The following is a 23,192-nucleotide window of genomic DNA, read 5'->3' on the forward strand; positions in this document are numbered from 1 at the left end:
GGATTGTAAAGAACCAATTAAAATATATTTCCTACGGAATTGTAATGAGGATGGATTCTATAGATTATTTAGTGAACTGAAATTAATTGTAATTTTCATTACGTTCATTGTTTATGTGTTAGGTAACGAGTTGGGATATTAACAAGACGTAATGTGTGTCGTGTGTGGACAATGTAGGTTTCTGTAATACTGATGAACTGGGAAGAGCACGTTCACAAACAAAGCAACCTTGTTATATAATACATTTACAAACTAAAATACTAGTGAAGTAAAGAAATATTTTTTTATGTTTACAGAATAGCCGTTGTTCCATATTCCAGAAACTTATTTCAAGTGACAAATGATGTTGAGACATATGAATGAAATATTTTCTATTGACATATGAAGGAAATATTTACTATTGACATATGGAGGAAATATTTACTATCGACATATGGAGGAAACATTTGCTATTGACATATGGAGGAAACACTTACTATTGACATATGAAGAAAACATTTACTACTGACATATGGAGGAAACATTTACTATTGACATATGGAGAAAACATTTGCTATTGACATATGGAGGAAACATTTACTATTGACATATGGAGGAAACATTTGCTATTGACATTTGGAGGAAACATTTACTATTGACATATGAAGAAAACATTTGCTATTGACATATGGAGGAAACATTTACTATTGACATATGAAGGAAACATTTACTATTGACATTTGGAGGAAACATTTACTATTGACATATGAAGAAAACATTTGCTATTAACATATGGAGGAAACATTTACTATTGACATATAAAGGAAACATTTGCTATTGACATATGGAGGAAACATTTACTATTGACATATGGAGGAAACATTTACTATTGACATTTGGAGGAAACATTTGCTATTGACATATGGAGGAAACATTTACTATTGACATATGAAGGAAACATTTACTATTGACATTTGGAGGAAACATTTACTATTGACATATGAAGAAAACATTTGCTATTAACATATGGAGGAAATATTTACTATTGACATGTAAAGGAAACATTTACCATTGACACATGAAGAAAACATTTGTTATTGACATGAAAAAAAACATTTCTTATTGACATACGGAGAAAATATTTACTTTTGACATATGGACGAAATATTTACTATTAACATAGAGAAAAATATTTACTATTGATATATGGACGAAATATTTACTATTAACATGGAGAAAAAATATTTACTATTGATATACGGACGAAATATTTACTATTGGCATGTCAAGGAAACAGTTACTATTGACATTGAAAGGAATGTCGACTATTGACGCATTAGAGGTATCGATAATCGACACATGAAAGGAATATTGACTAGTGATAAATGGAAGGAGTTTTGAAACAATGATGACTAACTGGAAAGGTCTGAATAGTACTTTAAGTTTGGTAGCTTCAGATGTGTTTTTAAGAATGTGTTAAGTTTACTTGACGTGTTTCTAGTGAGAGTTTTTTGCCTTGTTACATTGCGTGGTAAAGGCAGTCTTTGCACGTGATCAGTGTTTGTCTTGCTACATTGTGTTTAAGTAACCTCGGTACGTGTGAAGCGTACTTGTGTTGTTACATTAAGTTTAAGTAATCCTTATGTTAAGTGCACCCTTCACTTATCCTGATAAAAATTATAAATACAAAAAGACAAGAGTGCATGAAAACCGCAAATATCTAAGTTCGAGACTACCATCAGTTGTCGTATGGTTGAGAGACAACATAATTCTGTTTTATTCTGAACATTTACTATTATATATTTGTCATAGGTTTTGCTAGTAAAGGTTAATCATAGTTCTGCTGGTGAAGGTTGGTCAAAGGTTCTGATAGTGAAGGTTTGTCGTAGGTTCTACTGGTGAAGGTATGCCATAGGTTCTCCTAGTGAAGGCTTGTCGTATGTTCTACTGGTGAAGGTATGCCATAGGTTCTCCTAGTGAGGGCTTGTCGTAGGTTCTACTGGTGAAGGTATGCCATAGGTTCTCCTAGTGAGGGCTTGTCGTAAGTTCTGCTAGCGAAAATTGGTCATAGATTCTGCTTGTGAAGGTTGGTCGTAGGTTCATAGGTTTTGCTTGTGAAGGCTTGTCGTAGATTATGCTCGCAAAAATTGGTCATAGGTTCTGCTTGTGAAATATGATTGTAGGTACTGCTAGGGAAAATTGGTCATAGGCTCTGCTTGTGAAGGATGGTCACAGGTTGTGTATGAGTCTTAGATTTCTAGAATCTTATAGACAGACAATGTACTCGAATAATAGGTATACAAAGGAACGACCAGACTGAGTAACAGAAGTTTAATTATATAGATAACCAGAATAATGAAAGAGACGGACTGACAGATAGAACATTAAGGAGGCCAAACTGGTAAGTTCAACTTTCACAGTTAACTGGCTAACTAGCATAGGATTCAATAATGATAATGAAAAAAACAAACACACCAAAAAACACGAGACTCGTAAGTGCACGAATAGACAGACAAACAGAGAGCAATGTGGGTGTAGGGGCGAGGAGTTGACAGCTGGACGAATGATTACAAGGACAAAGGGATACATGACAAAATAAAAAGTCAGTAGACTAACCTATCTGAACAAATGGAAGAATGAGTTAACAAACCTTCGAGGAATAGAAATTGTAGGGGTCCTTGTAAACAGGTAACTTATTAAACAATGGTTCAAAGAATAGGTCACAAAATAAATTATTACAATAATATAATTATAAAAATATAGGAATAAAAAAAGTCATAAAACGCACCTACATTAAGTAAATTCGTGTAAATATTCTTCAAGGTCTACCTGTAAGCCTTGAGTGAACGTTTATAGTTTGCTCTTGTATAAGACGCATGGTTTAGAATTTCTATTTCTAAAGAGTCAAGTGTTAAATATACACGTACGTATCTTTTATAAAAACAACAACAACAGAATACAATGCAAATGTCTAAAACGTTTTCATTTGTTCCTATTTTCATTCTTTTCGAGTTTGTAATCGATTATTACACGAGAAACGCGTATAACAACAAGAACAACACAGACAAACGAACCATGCTTCTTGAAAAAAATATTCACAAGACTCTCTATATTAACTGCAGGGAATTCCCACTTGAACCCTGAATGTTGTGTTTTTCTTTCCTTGTTGTTTCAATGCCATCGTGCAGGGGATAAAAAGCAACAACTGTTTTTTATATCTATTTCAAAAACCCGTTTTAGAAAATAAACACGTTTAGAACCGTACATGGTTTGAGAGGAGACATAATTAATAATCGTTATAAGCTACCTAGAAACAGTACCTGGGCCTTGAACTTCTCTTAACAAATAGGGCCTCCCCCTACTTTTACTTGTAGCTTTTGAAACTACGCACTACGAGAATAGAAAGAAGAAAAACATTTTTAGTAACTTGTCTGACCATCTAATGTGAGTATTTAACTTTTAACTAGTTTCACAATACTTTGTACAAAAGAATCATTCATCCCACAGTGTATCTCTTGCGCATTACAAATTTCAAGTGCGTTTACTATGCAGTTCAATAGATGTTACCAAATACTCTGTATGAGCTTTCATTTCTTGATGCGTAAAGATTATAGATGTACTAAATGTTTTAAAATGCCCCACTATTTATCAGGTTCTGAATTTATGGCATCACCAAATTATCTCAGGATGTATTTTGTTACTCTATGACCAGTTATTTTGTTACAGATTAATAAACATCGAAGTTAATCATTGTTAAGAGTTCTCAAGATCTAACTTATGGAAATTAGCAGTAAAAACAAATCTGAAGAGAGTGTTTGTATAGAACAAATATTGAATAAAATAATTCTGTTATGTTGGATTTTTTGTTCTTTTTTATTGTGAGGGTAATACTGTTTTTACTTACGGTAATGCTGTTCTTGCTTATTGCGAGGGTAACACTGTTTTTACTTATGGTAATGCTGTTATTCTTGCTCCTCAGTGTGGATTCCTGTATGTGGTGAGGGGACCTCCCAGGGAAGGTTCTGTTCTTTCAGTTTACCTCCTCTGGGATCTAAACATCCACTCACGTGTTTGCTGTGCGTGGAGACTCGTGAAGGGGAGAAGAGGATCCTGATGGTTGAGGCAGTCCAACCCTAAAACACCACTTTGGCCTTTAATTTCTGTAGACGGGCGGCCTTGGGATGGCCCCTAGGGTCAATCGGTTGGTCCACTTGGGCTAGGATCAACCAAGTACCAGTGTTGGAAGTTCTCAAAAGGTGTTGTGGACATTGTATGTGATGATGGTGTTTGGACATAGTGCTCACGAAACTCTGGCGTTGCTGCAGTGTCCTCGTTTGGCATTGTAATGGGCCCCCTCGTAAGGTTCCATGGTGGGTGGGGTCAGTGAGCACCGAAAAATTATTTTTTTATGGATCCTCTAAATAAAAACTAAAACAAATAGTGAAAAAAACAGTCCATAGGTAAATGACCATGTCTTGAAAATTCTGAGTAGCAATCTTCAACATCTGTAATACCTGTACCTCATTTTCTTATACTACATTATCTTTTAGACAAACCTTTAGGGCAGATGTCTCCCTTTTTCATTCAGAAGGGACTAGAGGGACTTGCTGGCTCTCCAAAGTCAGTAAATAAGCTTTGCTCTGGCGACGTATTGGTGGAAACATCCACATATCCACACAGTGAACTCCTCTTGCATTCAAAGGCGACTGGGTATATATCTATTGAGGTTACACCTCATGCTACTTTGAATTCGTCACGAGGAGTTCTTGTTGAGAGGGATTTGAAGAACATCCCCAAGTCAAAGATTCTCACTGGATTCTCCATCCAAGGAGTTTCTACAGTGAGGCATATCTGCACTTTAAAAGATGGAATTATGATGCCAATCAATTTCCTCATTCTGACATTTACATCACCACATCCACCTGCCACCATCAAGGCACGTTATATTAATTGCAGGGTACGGTCATACATTCCAAACCCTCTCAGATGTTTCCCGTGTCAGCGGTTCAGTCACTTGAAGATATCATGTCATTGTTCTTTGACGTATGCTCGTTGCCGTGGCAAGGACCACGATGCCAAAGAGTGTGAAAGAGACCCCCATTGTGTCAATTGCAATAGCCCTCACCCGTCCTACTTTTGTTCTTGCCCTAAATGGTTGGAAGAAAAATAGGTGCAGCATTTGAAAATGATTCATAACATTACTTATCCCGAAGCTCGAAAGTTGCTGCCCACCACATCATCTCGGATGTATGCTGCTGCACTTCATTCCACTACTACAGAGGGAGTGCAGACGGATCCCTCTGCGTCTCCCAAATAATCGTTCTCAAACCAGATGAAAAGTCTTTTGACCTCCATGATTAAAAACGTTGATGATTCAACTTCAATACCCATCTCCATCCCTAACATACATTCCAGCAAACCCCAAAATACACTTCCTTTGGTTCCAGGTACAGGAATTTCCTCAGGTACATCTTCTTCTCCCACCCCAAGATGCAAAACAATTATTATTTCACGTCCTTAGTCACTGGAATCCTCTTTAAACAACAAAGACCTACACAATCGATCCAGTGCAAGAACCATACAGGTCGACAGACATCCCTTGAATAAAGACAATAAAGAAAAAAAACGTGGTCGTAAACAGAAGGGTTGTCTACGCAATTCGCCTACACATAAATAAAAATGGCCACCTTGATACAATGGAACTGTCGAGGTCTAATTTCTAATCTGGATGACATCAAAGCATTGATTTCTTCCTACCATCCTGTATGTCTTTCCTTACAGGAAACATTTCTGAAACTTATCGATACAGTCACCTTTCGGCAGGTTTATTTGTACAGAAATGACAGGCTGTGTGATGGACGAATGCATGGAGAAGTGGCACTGTTGGTTGATCAGCATGTGCCCACCCTGTCTTTGCCACTTGACACACTCTTGGAAACCGTAGCCCTTCGTGTTTCCTTGGGTCGTTCCATCACTGTTTGCTCTCCCTACCTGTTACCCGGAGAGACATATGATCAATCAGACCTTGATGCTCTCATTGAACAGTTGCCGTCTTCCAGTTTAATCCTGGGGGACTTTAACGGATGTCATCCCCTCTGGGTAAGTGCTGATATCGATAGGAGGGGGTCGCTCTGTAGAGCGTATGCTCTCTGATTACAACTTTTCTCTTTTCAGTACTGGTTCTTCTACTTATTTTCATGCACCTAGTCAGTCCTTTACTGCTATTGATCTCTCAATTTGCTCCCCTTCACTATTCTCCTACTTTTCATGGAGGACTCACAATAATCCATAGGGCAGTGATAATATTCCTATAGTTTTGAAAGAGACTGGCCGTGGTCGATGCCACCCAACCCACGTGTCCCGGTGGAAGTTGAATCAAGCAAACTGGCACTCTTTCACTGGCCATCAGTAGACGACTGTGTGGCAGTAGTAACTGAATGTGTTATAGAGGCAGCTGCTCAGTGAGTCCCTCAAACCGTGAACATGCTCAGTAGGTAAGACGTCCAAGCCAGAAGGACTCCTGGATTAAGTTTACAGCCAGTATATCTTCTGTCACCAGTTCCAAAGTCATATGGGACAAGATTTGAAAGGTCAGTGGGCAATATAATTCTGTCTTCCTCTTCATCTTGCTCTCTGATGGCCAGGAAGTACCTGATACCCGGAGCATCGCCGATACTCCAGGTATCTAGCACTTCTGCTTCATCCTCCACATTCTTATTCTTAGCCATCAAGACACGAGTAGAGCGATCACCTCTTTCCCTTCGAGCTGATTGTCTCTATGACTATAATAGCCTCTTTACATTGGTGGAACTTTAACTGGCTTTTCATCGGTCTGGCAGAACATCGGTCGGACCTGATGATGTACATTATGAAATGCTGCACCGTCTATCTCCTGCTTCTCTTGCTATTCTTCTGATTGTTTATAATCGAATCTGGCAGGAGAACGTTTTTCCTGATGCCTGGCGCGGGATTATTATAAGAGAGTGTTTGTATAGAACAAATATTGAATAAAATAATTCTGTTATGTTGGATTTTTTATTCCTTTTTATTGTGAGAATAATACTGTTTTTACTTACGGTAATGTTGTTCTTGTTTATTGTGAAGGTAACACTGTTTTTACTGAGGGTAATGCTATTCTTCTTATTTATTGTGAGGGTAATACTGTTTTTATTGAGGATAATGCTGTTCTTTTTGTTTATTGTGAAAGTAATGCTGTTCTTATTTATTGTGAGGGTAACACTTTTTGCTGAGAATAATGCTGTTCGTCTTGTTTATTATGAGGGTAATATTGTTTTTACTTACGGTAATGCTGTTCTTGTTTATTGTTAGGGTAACACTGTTTTTACTGAGGGTAATGCTATTCTTCTTATTTATTGTGAGGGTAATACTGATTTTACTTATAGTAATGCTGTTCTTGTTTATTGTGAGGGTAGCACTGTTTTTACTGAGGATAATGCTGTTCGTCTTGTTTATTATGTGTTACACTGTTCTTCTTGTTTATTGTAAGCAGAATGCTGTTTTTACTGAGGGTAATGCTGTTATCCTAGTTTATTGTGAGGGTAATATTGTTCTGTATTTAGTGGGATCATGTTCTTTGTCATTTTGGTTGGAAACTGCTCTTGTTATTTCTAATAAGTCTAGTGCTCTTATTTCGTTCTTATGTTGAAAAATGAATCGAGACAGACGATTGTGGGGAAGAGAGAAGAAAATAATAAAACAAAATGAAAATATATTACACGATTGTTAAAAAGACGGACAGAATAAGACAGAAATATTATATAGACTAGCAGAGGATGGGTAATTGGACAAAAATGAACAAAAACTGAGGTAACATCTAATAATGGTGCAATGTACAGAAGAGTAAAAGAGTTCAATGGGAACCCTTTCGTCTCTTCCACTTGAGCCATCTGAACTAAGGAAGACCAAGTGTGTTTCAAAATTAAATATGTTAAAGACAGATGGGTTGAGTTATTGAGATAATTGTATGATGATGCTAGAGATGACGAAGCAGTGATAAAACCAACTAACAACAGCCCAGTGGTTACGGAAGAAGAGAAACAGGAAGAAAGTATTAGAAGTATTGAAAATGAAAAAGCACACTACACAAACGGGATTCCAGTAGAAAGTTTAAAGAAAGTGGACATTATTAAAATGTGTATTTTTCTTATAGCAAAGCCACATAGGGCTATCTGCTCAGCCCACCGAGGGGAATCGAACCCCTGATTTTAGCGTTGTAAATCCGGAGACATACCGCTGTACTAGCGGGGGGCGACATTATTAAGAGGAAGTATACATTTTTGAGATTACATATCTGATTGCAATACGTAATTCAGGTTATAGAGAAGGAATAATGCTTTTTAATTTTTCATACCTATTTCTAAGAAAACTGAGGCCAAGGACCATGATAAATACAGAAATATCAAGTACACTTTAAAATTATGTAAAATAATCCTCAGTAGAATTAAACATTAGGTTTAGAAGATGTGGTTTTGGAATAGATTGGTTCACTGGAAGCAGGTTATCTGGCTTCAGAATGTGAGGTGAGAAAGCCATATAAATGTAAAACAAAAACCTTTATATTTTTGCAGATGTTTTTTGGTCATGAGATATTCTTTATCCTATCCGGGCGGATGAGGTTAATATCAGGATCATGAATAATCTATAGAAAAGAAGCAGAAATTCGATCCTACAGAGAAATAATCAGGTAGTTTATGGTTAAAAGAGGCATGCGACAAGGGCATGTACTGCCATCAAATCTATATAATATGTGCGCAGAGCGATTGAAGAAAACATAGTTACTGATACATAAAGATACTGATATATAATATCTACACCTTTTATAAATGAAGCTGAGGAAGAAATACAACAGGTACTTGATAGGCTTTGATTATAAAGAGAAATATTATAGATTCAGGGTAAAGAAATGTTAATAGAACTAAGGTAATGGTAATTGTAGATCTTTTGAAGCTCTAAAGAATAAGTAGAAGAAATATGGGGTTTGTTTGTTTAAGGACGAACAAACACATTAATGGTAAATGTTGAATATTGTACAGAAGAGATGCCAAACTAAAAGTGAAGGAAATATAGATAAAACTATTTGTATGGACAGTCGTTCCTTACAAGATGCACGTGTGGATCCTTCTGTTGAATCCAACGACAACTGGAAAAGATAAAATGAAATGATATAGATGAATAATGGAGATCAATGGCACTGAAATAACTATCGAAGACGACTAGCTGGATGCACATTGGAAACGAACCTGAGGAAAAGATTAAGTTAAAGGGATAAGTGTGAGAAACACATTGATTCTCTCGTGACGACAGAATAAGGATCAGAGATTGAAAACATGAATTAGAAAATTTGATACATGCAGCGAAAAATATACAACAATAGAAATCCTCAGAACCAGGAAGGACACCATACGTGTTAAGAGAGTTCTATATATAATTAAATGGGTAAATGCTATACATGTTAAAAGAGTTCTGTATACAATTAAATGGGTAAATTTACGGATCATTTTCTGTTAAAAGAGTTCTGTATATAATTAAACAAGTAATGCCATACGTGTTAAAAAAGTTCTGTATATAATTAAGTGGGTAAATGCCATACGTGTTAACGTAGTGAACACGTTAAATAACGTTGATCTAATGTAAACTGAAAATAGTTATTAGAACAATTGTATTAAACCCATTAAATATATTTAAGCACACCACTTCTATTAGACATTCGATATAGTCACAAATTTTTATTGTATTTTTGTTCGAAGTTCGTTACTCAAATAACAGGTTTTAATAACTTGATCTTCCCTTATTATATTTGTTTGATGATGTAAGTTTCGGGTGCTCGTGCAGACCTACCCAAAGGTAAATATATTTAAGCACACCACTTCTATTAGACATTCGATATAGTCACAAATTTTTTATTGTATTTTTGTTCGAAGTTCGTTACTCAAATAACAGGTTTTAATAACTTGATCTTCCCTTATTATATTTGTTTGATGATGTAAGTTTCGAGTGCTCGTGCAGACCTACCCAAAGGGTCTCCTGTGCTAATTGTTCCTTATATTTATTTGTTGATATATATATTTTGGATATTCGCGCAAAGTCACCCAAAGCGCCGCCTTTGCTACTTGTTCTTAATTTTGAACTGATAGTTCAGAGGGAAGGTAGAGCACTACATCATCACCTACCTCTACTACTTCGGTTATACTAATCAAATAGTGGGCTTTAACTGCTAATCTTATGATACTCTCATACCTCCAAAATGCTCGCATAATTTTCTGCCAATGGGAGGAGAACTAGAAATCAGCGATCTGAAAACTGTAATATAACATAGACAGTAATCTGAAAACTGTAACATAACATAGACAGTAATCTGAAAATTGTAACATAACATAAACAATAATCTGAAAATTATAACATAACATAGACAGTAATCTGAAAACTGTAACGTAACATAGACAATAATCTGAAAACTGTAACATAACATAGACAATAATCTGAAAATTATAATATAACATAGACAGTAATCTGAAAACTGTAACATAACACAGACAGTAATTTGAAAACTGTAACATAACATAGACAGTAATTTGAAAACTGTAATATAACATAGACAGTAATCTGAAAACTGTAACATAACATAGACAGTAATCTGAAAATTGTAACATAACATAAACAATAATCTGAAAATTATAACATAACATAGACAGTAATCTGAAAACTGTAACGTAACATAGACAATAATCTGAAAACTGTAACATAACATAGACAATAATCTGAAAATTATAATATAACATAGACAGTAATCTGAAAACTGTAACATAACACAGACAGTAATCTGAAAACTTTAACATAACATAGACAGTAATCTGAAAACTGTAATATAACATAGACAGTAATCTGAAAACTGTAACATAATGTAGGCAGTAATCTGAAAACTCTAATATAACTTTAAGATAAACTGATTGCAAAGTTGCATCAAGTGATCAGTGGGGCTTTGGTGGAAAAAATCAGAACTAAACGCGCTATGAACTAAGGTTCGAATTAACACTCAGTCCCTCACAGTCGTTGAAAAAAAAATGATTCTTTTGTTTTAGGTTTTTGTTTTGTGTATAACCTAAATATTTTTACTATAAAACACCTTACGCTTGTCATATCCTTGATATTTCGGAAGATGGTTTCTCATAAAAAAGGATATGAACATACTGCTTAATGAAGCCTCACATGTGACCTCATTTTAAATATCTTCACGTGCTATATCACTATAATCTGCGGAGGAAGAATAATGGAGGTCATGGTAGTTTAAGTTAATTAGGAATCTATTACACAGGGATTAGTAGGACAAAATTAATATGTTTAGTGATTATTTTATTCCTGTAAAACAAAACAACAAAGAATTTAATTTAGACTTCTCACGATACAGTCAATTAGTTCTAACCCAGGTTGTGTACGAAGTGGAAAAAAATAAGCTGTTTCTCTACTGAATGGTTTAAATGTATATATATATATTCTACAATAATACTGTTTTGTGTGCCCTGAAAATGTGCTCGAATCTTACAATCTAAATGCGCATGCGCACTTCATTTCAATGGATGTAAACAAAGATGGTGGATGTAAATACACTTTAGTAGACATTATGTAAACCAACATAGTAAAAGCTTATAAGAGGTCTAACGTTAGATTACAGAATGACATTATAGGTTTTTTTATCGATAGTATTATGTACTATAAAGTTTAGCCCTAAATAAACTAAAACAAAAAGCGAAATGGTGATTTATTTATCTTTTGTCGAATATGAGCAGTAACTAATAAAGATTTGATTAATGTTAGATTTATGACAAGTTGTCTTATAGATTTCGGTGTTTACGATTATAAATCATTTTGTATTATTCTATAAATCTTCTACTTAAAGAAGTACTGTTATATTAAAGATACTGATTTAACTATAGATGTTTTACGGGTCTCTGCTAGTACATAAATATAGTTATATAATGCAATGGTTAAATATATTTGGATTTTGCAAAGAGATAACACAAACTTTAAAAATATTGGAACCTTCACACTAAAGTAGGGTTAGCATTAAAATTTCAAAATTTGGGTTAAAATTAGAATTTAGCGAATTACGTCAGTGAATTGTTAAAGAAAACATTTCGATAAGTGTATAAGTATAAACCGAAATGATTGTTTGTTCGGAACACTTTTAAGGTTCGTCTTTCTATTAATTAAATGCATGAATGTATTACAGAGTCACAGTCAGAAGAGACAGAATAAATTATGAGATATATATATTGTGGCTTGTTAAGTAGGACACATAACAGTGTAGATATGTAACAGGGGTACCCAGAGGTTATCCAATTCATGATTACTGAAAGATCATCAGACATGAAAGGTTAATTACCTTATTTGGAATAAGAAACAAAAAACAAACCGAGAAACAAAACACACACTAAAATGCCCATAAAATCTGGAAAAGACAAAACGCTGTAACGTAAATTTGCACGGAAACGACAAACCTTCACGTTAAATTTAGAGCAGATCCATCAACAGGAAGCAAAGTGTCATAAAAAAACGTGAAAACAACCATTAAAACCGTAAAACGTAAAATTGAAAATGTGTAAACACCAACACGTAGAGTCAATGGATTTCCATTCACACTTTCTGAAGTAGCTACATGGATATACAACATATAGAACTGTTATATTTATATAGATATTAATAGGATAACACTGACAACAGACAGGACTGTTATATTTAAATAGAAATTAATATTACAACACTGATAACAGACAGGACTGTTATATTTATATAGATATTAATAGTACAACACTGACAAGAGACAGTACTATTGTATTTACATAGATATTAATGGTATAACACTGACAACAGACAGTATTTATATAAATACGTCGTGTATTTCATCCCAACAATGAGATTCAACCTCACAGAATACCTAACACAATGTGCTACATAAGAGCAAACAACACACTGTGTAACATTAATATTATTATTTACCTGTATAAAACGTTTGATGATTTTCTATCATCAATTAAATTATGTTTATTACCTTTAAAGTTCCTTATTTTTGAAATGTTTAAATAAACTAGAAATAATAGAAGATCGAGATTGCTACAATTGAGGTTTTAAAATTTAAAGATTTAGTTTAGTTGTGATGCACTAACCGCGTCTTTGTCTGTGATAACTGCATATATAAAATTGAAAAAATAAATTATTTATTCCGAGTTATTTTTATTTCTGAGGTAGACGTAAAAACAGACAAAATAACGGAATTGTTCTTCTTTTCAGATAATTATTTTGGGCGTTTAAATAATTGTTAGACGTTGGGAAATAATAACATGACCAAGCTATTCGTGTGTTGTTACTGGTTTTTTCACACTATTACTAAATCATTAGCAATATTTTTGTTGATTTCAGTTTCCTGGTGGTTTAAAAGTGAAGGCTGTTAGTGTTTTGTTGTTTGGACTCTCACTGGTTTATTAGTGAAGGTTGTTAGTGTTTTGTTGTTTGGACACTCACTGGTTTATTAGTGAAGGTTGTTAGTGTTTTGTTGTTTGGACTCTCACTGGTTTATTAGTGAAGGCTGTTAGTGTTTTGTTGTTTGGACTCTCACTGGTTTATTAGTGAAGGTTGTTAGTGTTTTGTTGTTTGGACTCTCACTGGTTTATTAGTGAAGGCTGTTAGTGTTTTGTTGTTTGGACTGTCACTGGTTTATTAGTGAAGGTTGTTAGTGTTTTGTTGTTTGGACTCTCACTGGTTTATTAGTGAAGGCTGTTAGTGTTTTGTTGTTTGGACTCTCACTGGTTTATTAGTGAAGGTTGTTAGTGTTTTGTTGTTTGGACTCTCACTGGTTTATCAGTGAAGGCTGTTAGTGTTTTGTTGTTTGGACACTTTCACTGGTTTATTAGTGAAGGCTGTTAGACTTTTGTTGTTTGGACACTTTTACTGGTTTATCAGTAAAGGCTGTTAGTGTTTTGTTGTTTGGACACTTACTAATCTATCAGTGAAGGCTGTTAGTGTTTTGTTGTTTGGACACTTTTACTGATTTATCAGTAAAGGCTGTTAGTGTTTCGTTCTTTGGACACTTTCACTGGTTTATTAGTGAAGGCTGTTAGTGTTTTGTTGTATGAACACTTACTGATCTATCAGTGAAGGCTGTTAGTGTTTTGTTGTTTAAACACTTTCACTGGTTTATTAGTGAAGGCTGTTAGTGTTTTGTTGTTTGGACACTTTTACTGGTTTAGCAGTGAAGGCTGTTAGTGTTTCATTCTTTGGACACTATCACTGGTTTATTAATGAAGGGTGTTAGAGTTTTGTTGTTTGGACACTTTCACTGGTTTATTAGTGAAGGCTGTTAGAGCTTTGTTGTTTGGACACTTTCACTTGTTTATTAGTGAAGGTTGTTAGTGTTTTGTTGTTTGGACTCTCACTGGTTTATTAGTGAAGGCTGTTAGTGTTTTGTTGTTTGGACACTTTCACTGGTTTATTAGTGAAGGCTGTTAGTGTTTTGTTGTTTGGACACTTTTACTGGTTTAGCAGTGAAGGCTGTTAGTGTTTCATTCTTTGGACACTATCACTGGTTTATTAATGAAGGGTGTTAGAGTTTTGTTGTTTGGACACTTTCACTGGTTTATTTGTGAAGGCTGTTAGTGTTTTGTTGTATGGACACTTTCACTGGTTTATTAGTGAAGGCTGTTAGTGTTTTGTTGTTTGGACACTTTTACTGGTTTAGCAGTGAAGGCTGTTAGTGTTTCAATCTTTGGACACTTTCACTGGTTTATTAGTGAAGGCTGTTAGAGCTTTGTTGTTTGGAAACTTTCACTGGTTTATTAGTGAAGGCTGTTAATGTTTTGTTGTTTGGACACTCACTGATCTACTGATCTATCAGTGAAGGCTATAAGAGTTTTGTTGTTTGGACACTTTCACTGGTTTATTAGTGAAGGCTGTTAGAGCTTTGTTGTTTGGACACTTTCACTTGTTTATTAGTGAAGGCTGTTAGTGTTTCATTCTTTGGACACTTTCACTGGTTTATTAGTGAAGGCTGTTAGAGTTTTGTTGTTTGGACACTTACTGATCTATCAGTGAAGGCTGTTAGGGTTTTGTTATTTAGACACTTATCACTTGTTTATTAGTGAAGGCTGTTGGTGTTTTGTTGTTTGGACACTAACTGATCTACTGATCTATCAGTGAAGGTTGTTAGTGTTTTGTTGTTTGGACACTTTCACTGGTTTATTAGTGAAGGCTGTTAGAGCTTTGTTGTTTGGACACTTTCATTGGTTTATTAGTGAAGGTTGTTAGTGTTTTGTTGTTTGGACTCTCACTGGTTTATTAGTGAAGGCTGTTAGTGTTTTGTCGTTTGGACACTTTTACTGGTTTATCAGTGAAGGCTGTTAGTGTTTCATTCTTTGGACACTATCACTGGTTTATTAGTGAAGGGTGTTAGAGTTTTGTTGTTTGGACACTTTCACTGGTTTATTTGTGAAGGCTGTTAGTGTTTCATTCTTTGGACACTTTCACTGGTTTATTAGTGAAGGCTGTTAGAGCTTTGTTGTTTGGACACTTTCATTGGTTTATTAGTGAAGGTTGTTAGTGTTTTGTTGTTTGGACTCTCACTGGTTTATTAGTGAAGGCTGTTAGTGTTTTGTTGTTTGGACACTTTCACTGGTTTATTAGTGAAGGCTGTTAGTGTTTTGTTGTTTGGACACTTTTACTGGTTTATCAGTGAAGGCTGTTAGTGTTTCATTCTTTGGACACTATCACTGGTTTATTAGTGAAGGGTGTTAGAGTTTTGTTGTTTGGACACTTTCACTGGTTTATTTGTGAAGGCTATTAGTGTTTTGTTGTTTGAACACTTACTGATCTATCAGTGAAGGCTGTTAGTGTTTTGTTGTTTGGACACTTTCACTGGTTTATTAGTGAAGGCTGTTAGAGCTTTGTTGTTTGGAAACTTTCACTGGTTTATTAGTGAAGGCTGTTAATGTTTTGTTGTTTGGACACTCACTGATCTACTGATCTATCAGTGAAGGCTGTAAGTGTTTTGTTGTTTGGACACTTTTACTGATTTATCAGTGAAGGCTGTTAGTGTTTCGTTCTTTGGACACTTTCACTGGTTTATTAGTAAAGGCTGTTAGAGCTTTGTTGTTTGGACACTTTCACTGGTTTATTAGTGAAGGTTGTTAGTGTTTTGTTGTTTGGACACTTTCACTGGTTTATTAGTGAAGGCTGTTAGTGTTTCATTCTTTGGACACTTTCACTGGTTTATTAGTGGAAGCTGTTAGAGTTTTGTTGTTTGAACACTTATTGATCTATCAGTGAAGGCTGTTAGTGCTTTGTTGTTTGGACACTTACTGATCTATCAGTGAAGGCTGTAAGTGTTTTGTTGTTTGGACACTTTTACTGGTTTATCAGTGAAGGCTGTTAGTGTTTCTTTCTTTGGACACTTTCACTGGTTTATTAGTGAAGGCTGTTAGAGTTTTGTTGTTTGGACACTTACTGATCTATCAGTGAAGGCTGTTAGTGCTTTGATGTTTGGACACTTACTGATCTATCAGTGAAGGCTGTTAGTGTTTCGTTCTTTGGACACTTTCACTGGTTTATTAGTGAAGACTGTTAGTGTTTTGTTGTTTGGACACTTTCACTGGTTTATTAGTGAAGGCTGTTGGTGTTTTGTTGTTTGGACTCTCACTGGTTTATTAGTGAAGGCTGTTAGTGTTTTGTTGTTTGGACACTTTCACTGGTTTATAAGCGATGGCTGTTAGTGTTATTTTTGCTTTCACACTACTATTAGCAAAGACATAGTTGAGTATAATATGTGAAAGAATAACTTTCATTTCTTTTTCTCTTTCACATGAAAACAACATGTAGTGTCTTTACCTCTACAGGGTGGTCCGTAAGTTCCCTACCCATCCATATATCTTACGTATCCAATGTGTCTGTGTGCTGTCCTTCATTCTCGCTGCATAATATACCCACGTATTTGTCACAATACGCTATTCAAGTGTAAATGGGCTTACATCGGCGATATTTCTCTGAAAAAAGAAACAAATTTATAATACATGCGTAACTGAATATAACATAATAACATATGGATGGGTAGGGACTTACGGGCCACCCTGTAGAAAGTATATTACACACTACAGTTACTTCATCCTTAAAAGTGAGGCAAGTTTGACATCCAGTCTTTATTTTAATTGGTATATTCTAAAACATGTCACTCTGAACGTAATGGCTAACAAAACTATTTGATGACTTCAACTTGTTAATAGTATATTGCCAATCTAAGAAAACAAAAGACATTACGATTTCAATTTTGGTTCATAATACATTGTTAACCTGAAGAAACAAATCACTCCATCATTTAACTTGGTTAATACTATATTGTAAATTTGAGGAAACAAAGCACTCCATGATTTTAACCTTGGTTAATACTACATTGTAAATTTGAGGAAACAAAGCACTCCATGATTTTAACCTTGGTTAATACTATATTGTAAATTTAAGGAAGTAAAGCACTCCATAATTTTAACCTTGGTTAATACTGTATTGTAAATTTGAGGAAACAAAGCACTCCATGATTTTAACCTTGGTTAATACTACATTGTAAATTTGAGGAAACAAAGCACTCCATGATTTTAACCTTGGTTAATACTATATTGTAAATTTAAGGAAGTAAAGCACTCCATAATTTTAACCTTGGTTAATACTATATTGTCAATCTGAGGAAACAAAACACTCCATAATTTTAACCTTGGTTAATACTGTATTGTAAATTTGAGGAAACAAAGCACTCCATGATTTTAACCTTGGTTAATACTATATTGTAAATTTAAGGAAGCAAAGTACCCCATGATTTCAGCTTTGGTTAATACTATATTGTCAATCTGAGGAAGTAAAGCACACCATGATTTTAATCTTGGTTAATAATTGTCTACCAAGCTGAAGAATGAAAAACACAAATTGTGGTGTAGAGTTTACTATAACTTTTTTGAAACCTAATTCTCTTGCTTATTGCATTATGGCGTGTGTATACTAATACCTAAAAATGATTACTGATAAAAACCAAACTCAAGCGATGCATTTAACCACAATATCTCTAACGAATCTTTGAACAAAGTCATGAACTGGGTATAGCTATTAAGCCAGTAAACTTTTCCGAAAGACAATGAAAAATGCTTAAAAAGTGGCGTCTTGTTATATGCGTTAGAGTGAGTGTAAGAAAAGAACAATCATCTTTGTGTTACGTTCTCATGAGAAGCGAGGTGACTGACCCACGTATGACCTATTTTGGAGACTCGCATAATAAACCTATTTGGGTTCTGCCCGGTTGGTTGTAAGAAGCCATCACCTCATGAAAGTTTAAGAAAAAGGAAAACGTTTATGTATTTAATGTTCTTCCGCGTCTTGACGGCTTCAAAACACAGAAGTAATAGCCTGAATGTTAGAAGAAAGATTCTTAAACTTCTGCAGTCGTTTCGTTTGTTTTCTAACGTTACGCGTTGCTGAGAATTCATGATCAGATAAAAACACCTTTCTGGGATTAATTGGATGAAACACTATATGAAAACAGAAATACTAAAGCGTTGTTTTAAATACATTTCAAACATGGCCTATTGGTTTAGGAATATTCTACAACAACCAAAAGGCTATTTCCTGCATGTAAGTGTGGCAAAACAGTATCATTAACAAAAGAGAGAGGAAGAAACAGAGACGAAACCATACAAAACATGCGTATTTCCATATTATATGGAAACTTGTTTTTTATGTGTTGTTTTTTGTTTTTGGCGAAGAAATCTTAGAACAATTACCTTGATTTTGTTTGTTACTTTAGTTTATGTCTGCTGACACATCTTAAATAAAACGGTTTAGAGATATTAGAAATACGGAATTAGTTACGGCTGCTCGTTACTTTCCAAAGATTTAAAACAATTTATGTGACTTTTATTATATGAATGTACTTGCTCTTGGGAAACATCCAATAGACAATGTGGTATTATTATAACTTTTTCTATTCGTAAGAACGCATTAAAAGGGAAATCCCCATTGGCAGGATCTTATGGGAACTAAAATTAGGAGAAACTGATTTTCGAGGTCGACACGTAATCGCTTCCCCGGTGATATTAGCGTAACTGCGTGAAGTTTTTCTATACTAAATGTATAATTGTTGTTTGAAGCAAAATTCGGTTAGATTTTGTTTCAAATTTCAAATCGTTCTTTTAAATTATCAAACTCAATATAACTTTTTGTGTCTGTGAAAAGTTGACAAACACTTTCATAATCGTTGTTTACTTTCGAATATCTTCTTTTGCTCTACTGTATGTAACATTAAATAAACCATTGTTATTGGCCAATACTTACTTTAAATATTAAAGCAGGCTCGGCATGGCCAGGAGGTTAAGGCACTCGACTTTTAATCCGAGGGTCGCAGGTTCGAATCCCTGTCACACCACATATGCTCATCTTTCGGCCGTGGTGGCGTTATATGTGACGGTCAATCCCATTATTCGTTAATTAAAAAGCATCCCAAGAGTTGGCGGTGAGTAGTGATGACTAGCTGCCTTCCCTCTAGTCTTATACTGCAAAATTAGGGACTGCTAGCGCAGATATCCCTCGTATAGTTTTGCGCGAACTTCAAAAATAAACAAACAAACAGTATTAATACAAGCTTTAACAGGCTTGCTAAAGTCAAGCTAAACTGTGTGAGTGAACCAATATTTTGTCTCCAAGTGGCACGCGGCCCAGCATGGCCAGGTGGTTAAGGTATTCGACTCGTAATCCGAGGGTCGCGGGTTTGATTTCCTGCTACACCAAACATGCTCGCTCTTTCAGTCGCGGGGGCGTTATAATGTGAAGGCAGTGGGTGGTGATGACTAGCTGCCTTCCCTCTAGTATTACACTACTAAATTATGGACGTTCAGATCTCATATAGTTTTGCGTGATATTCAAAACAATCTAAACAAATCGGCACAGCGAACTTAGAACACTAGAAATCGGGTTTCGATACCCGTGGCGGGTAGAGCACAGATAACCCATTGTGTACCTTTGTGCTTAATTTCAAACAAACAAAAGCCAATATTTTTATATCTGAATTTGTTTAAATTCTTGGATAATTGTTTGTAGGCTCAACTAGGATATATCCAGGTTCATAGATAATTATGGTCTAACATTGGCTAATAGTTAAAGTACGATATATATTCAACTTCGTGGTTAATTATATCTTAGTGTTTGTTGAAAGTTAAAGTAAAAAATATCCAGGTTCACAATTGATTATACATTAAAATCTTTGAATAATTGTCTCACAGTATATTTATGGTAATGACAGTAAGACAAGAAATAGTGTTTTGTTAATAAAATGATTTGAAGAGAAAATCAGAATAATTGAAAATTCAATAACATGGGATATTAATTCAAGTAAAACGTTTAGAGCAAGTAAAACATGTTACACTTTTAATACGTAATTTGTTTGTTAGCATGAGAGCAAATGGCATTAAAATTAACCTGTTGGAAGTAGGCCTAGAATTTTCTGGTGTGTCGTCAGAAAAACCCAGTGACTTTGCAAAATATCTTGAGCAGTTACACAGGTCTGTGAATTTAAAATTCATAAAAGTTGTTTTGGTTTTAATAACGAATTTTCTATAATTCCTCTTCACAGGTATCGAATTAATATTATTTGTCTTTCTTTCACGTATGAACGTTTCAAAACAAATCGGGAAAAAAGCAACTCTCACTTCGGTCAAATTTAAAACAAACTTCCCGCAAATATAACAAAATATGTTTGTTTTACATGAACTGTTGTTGCTATAGCGACAAATAAATAACATTAAAAATAAAATAATGTCAAAGTGCCAGCATATACAAATGCTATCCAGAAGGCCCGGCATGGCCAAGCGTGTTAAGGCGTGCGACTCGTAATCTGAGGGTCGCGGGTTCGCATCCCCGTCGCACCAAACATGCTCACCATTTCAGCCGTGGGGGCGTTATAATGTGACGGTCAATCCCACTATTCGTTGGTAAAAGAGTAGCCCAAGAGTTGGCGGTGGGTGGTAATGACTAGCTGCCTTCCCTCTGGTCTTACACTACTAAATTAGGGACGGCTAGCACAGATAGCCCTCGAGTAACTTTGGGCGGAATTCAAAACAAACAAACAAACAAAAGCTATCCAGAAACGTCACGTCATGTGGCCTATTAACCGCTTATATACCAGCGGTGTGTTTCTCGTGGGTTCTAACACAATTAACAAGACTGTCACATAACGATTAGCCTAAAGACATCTATGGCCAGTTGTTGTCAACATTTTAAGCATTTCAAAATGTGATCCAATTTCGATGAAAATAATTCACTTATGTAGAAGCACATATGACGTTTTGTGAAAACTCTGTACGTGATGGAAAATATGGACATCACCTGATTCAGCATACAGGAATCACTGTAGAATATGTAAACATTTAAAGGCAATTAAACCATTGTAGGCTATCATACGGAAGAGCCAGTCAATAAGTTAGGTGAGTTTCTAGAGGGAGTCACTGAAACAGTGATAAAACTAACAGGTCAGAGAGCGTGTTGTTGTGTTTTCCGTTACTTGGTCGATCAATCGTAAAGTCGTAATATTTTATTTTTTATTTAGTTGAGACGTTTTTAACCAGTTAATTAGGCCTACAGCCTGCAAATCAGAAAGTGTACAAGTATTTATAGAAATATTACGGAAGAAATGAACCACCTTTCTCTCGTTCAAACTAGACTTTCAATTGTTTTCACCAGATAATTTAGGAGAATCCGCCAAAGACTGTAAGACTCAAATCTGTTTAAAAATATTGTTAGAACTAAATGTTGACTGATTAGTAAGAATTATCAATTTTGTTCAATGCCAAAGTTTTTAACAGTTGATTTATTTGTTTGTTAGCAGTTAAGCACAAAGGTATACAATGGGTTATCTGTGTTGTGTTCACAACGGGTATCGAAATCCGTTTTGTAGCGTTATAAATCCGCTGACTTGTCACTGTGCTATTAGAAGCTAAGAAATGACTTGCTGACTGATATGTCGAAGTTTCTTTAAGATATTGGTACCTGGGTAACATTACTGTCAGCTCCAGCTGTCTAATGTTACATAAGTAACACTGCTGTCAGCTCTAGCTGTCTAATGTTACATAAGTAACACTGCTGACAGATCTAGCTATCTAATATTACCTAAGTAACATTATTGTCAGCTCTAGCTATCTAATGTTACCTAAGTAACATTATTGTCAGCTCTAGCTATCTAATGTTACCTAAGTAACATTACTGTCAGCTCTAGCTATCTAATGTTACCTAAATAACATTATTGTCAGCTCTAGCTATCTAATATTACCTAAATAACATTATTGTCAGCTCTAGCTATGTAATGTTACCTAAATAACATTATTATAAGCTCTAGCTATGTAATGTTACCTAAATAACATTACTGTCAGCTCCAGCTGTCTAATGTTACATAAGTAACACTGCTGTCAGCTCTAGCTGTCTAATGTTACATAAGTAACACTGCTGACAGATCTAGCTATCTAATATTACCTAAGTAACATTATTGTCGGCTCTGGCTATCTAATGTTACCTAAGTAACATTATTGTCAGCTCTAGCTATCTAATGTTACCTAAGTAACATTACTGTCAGCTCTAGCTATCTAATGTTACCTAAATAACATTATATTCGGCTCTAGCTATATAATGTTACCTAAGTAACATTATTGTCAGCTCTAGCTATCTAATGTTACCTAAGTAAAATTACTGTCAGCACTAGCTATCTAATGTTACCTGAGTAATATTACAATCAGCTCTAGCTATCTAATGTTACCTAAATAACATTATTGTCAGCTCTAGCTATCTAATATTACCTAAATAACATTATTATCAGCTCTAGCTATGTAATGTTACCTAAATAACATTATTGTAAGCTCCAGCTATGTAATGTTACCTAAATAACATTATTGTAAGCTCTAGCTATGTAATGTTACCTAAATAACATTATTATAAGCTCTAGCTATGTAATGTTACCTAAATAACATTATTGTCAGCTCTAGCTATGTAATGTTACCTAAATAACATTATTGTCAGCTCTAGCTATCTAATGTTACCTAAATAACATTATTGTCAGCTCTAGCTATCTAATGTTACCTAAATAACATTATTGTCAGCTCTGGCTATGTAATGTTACCTAAATAACATTATTA

At 34.9% G+C, this 23,192-nt stretch overlaps 2 protein-coding genes across 2 annotated transcripts in view; one reads left to right on the forward strand and one right to left on the reverse strand.

The window, feature by feature from the left end:
- Window positions 1–23,192, reverse strand: part of LOC143251207 (uncharacterized) — a 456,539-nt gene that overhangs the window by 10,292 nt on the left and 423,055 nt on the right. Inside the window, exon 4 of the mRNA XM_076502633.1 lies at window positions 16,870–17,024. The gene's annotated coding sequence lies outside the window, so the exon portion shown is untranslated. The remainder of the gene's footprint in view (window positions 1–16,869; window positions 17,025–23,192) is intronic.
- The window catches only part of LOC143251206 (uncharacterized), a 51,137-nt gene continuing 31,343 nt past the window's right edge, over window positions 3,399–23,192 (forward strand). Inside the window, exon 1 of the mRNA XM_076502631.1 lies at window positions 3,399–3,423. The gene's annotated coding sequence lies outside the window, so the exon portion shown is untranslated. The remainder of the gene's footprint in view (window positions 3,424–23,192) is intronic.

Source organism: Tachypleus tridentatus, chromosome 5, assembly GCF_004210375.1.
Source record: "Tachypleus tridentatus isolate NWPU-2018 chromosome 5, ASM421037v1, whole genome shotgun sequence".
Lineage (NCBI taxonomy): Eukaryota > Metazoa > Arthropoda > Merostomata > Xiphosura > Limulidae > Tachypleus > Tachypleus tridentatus.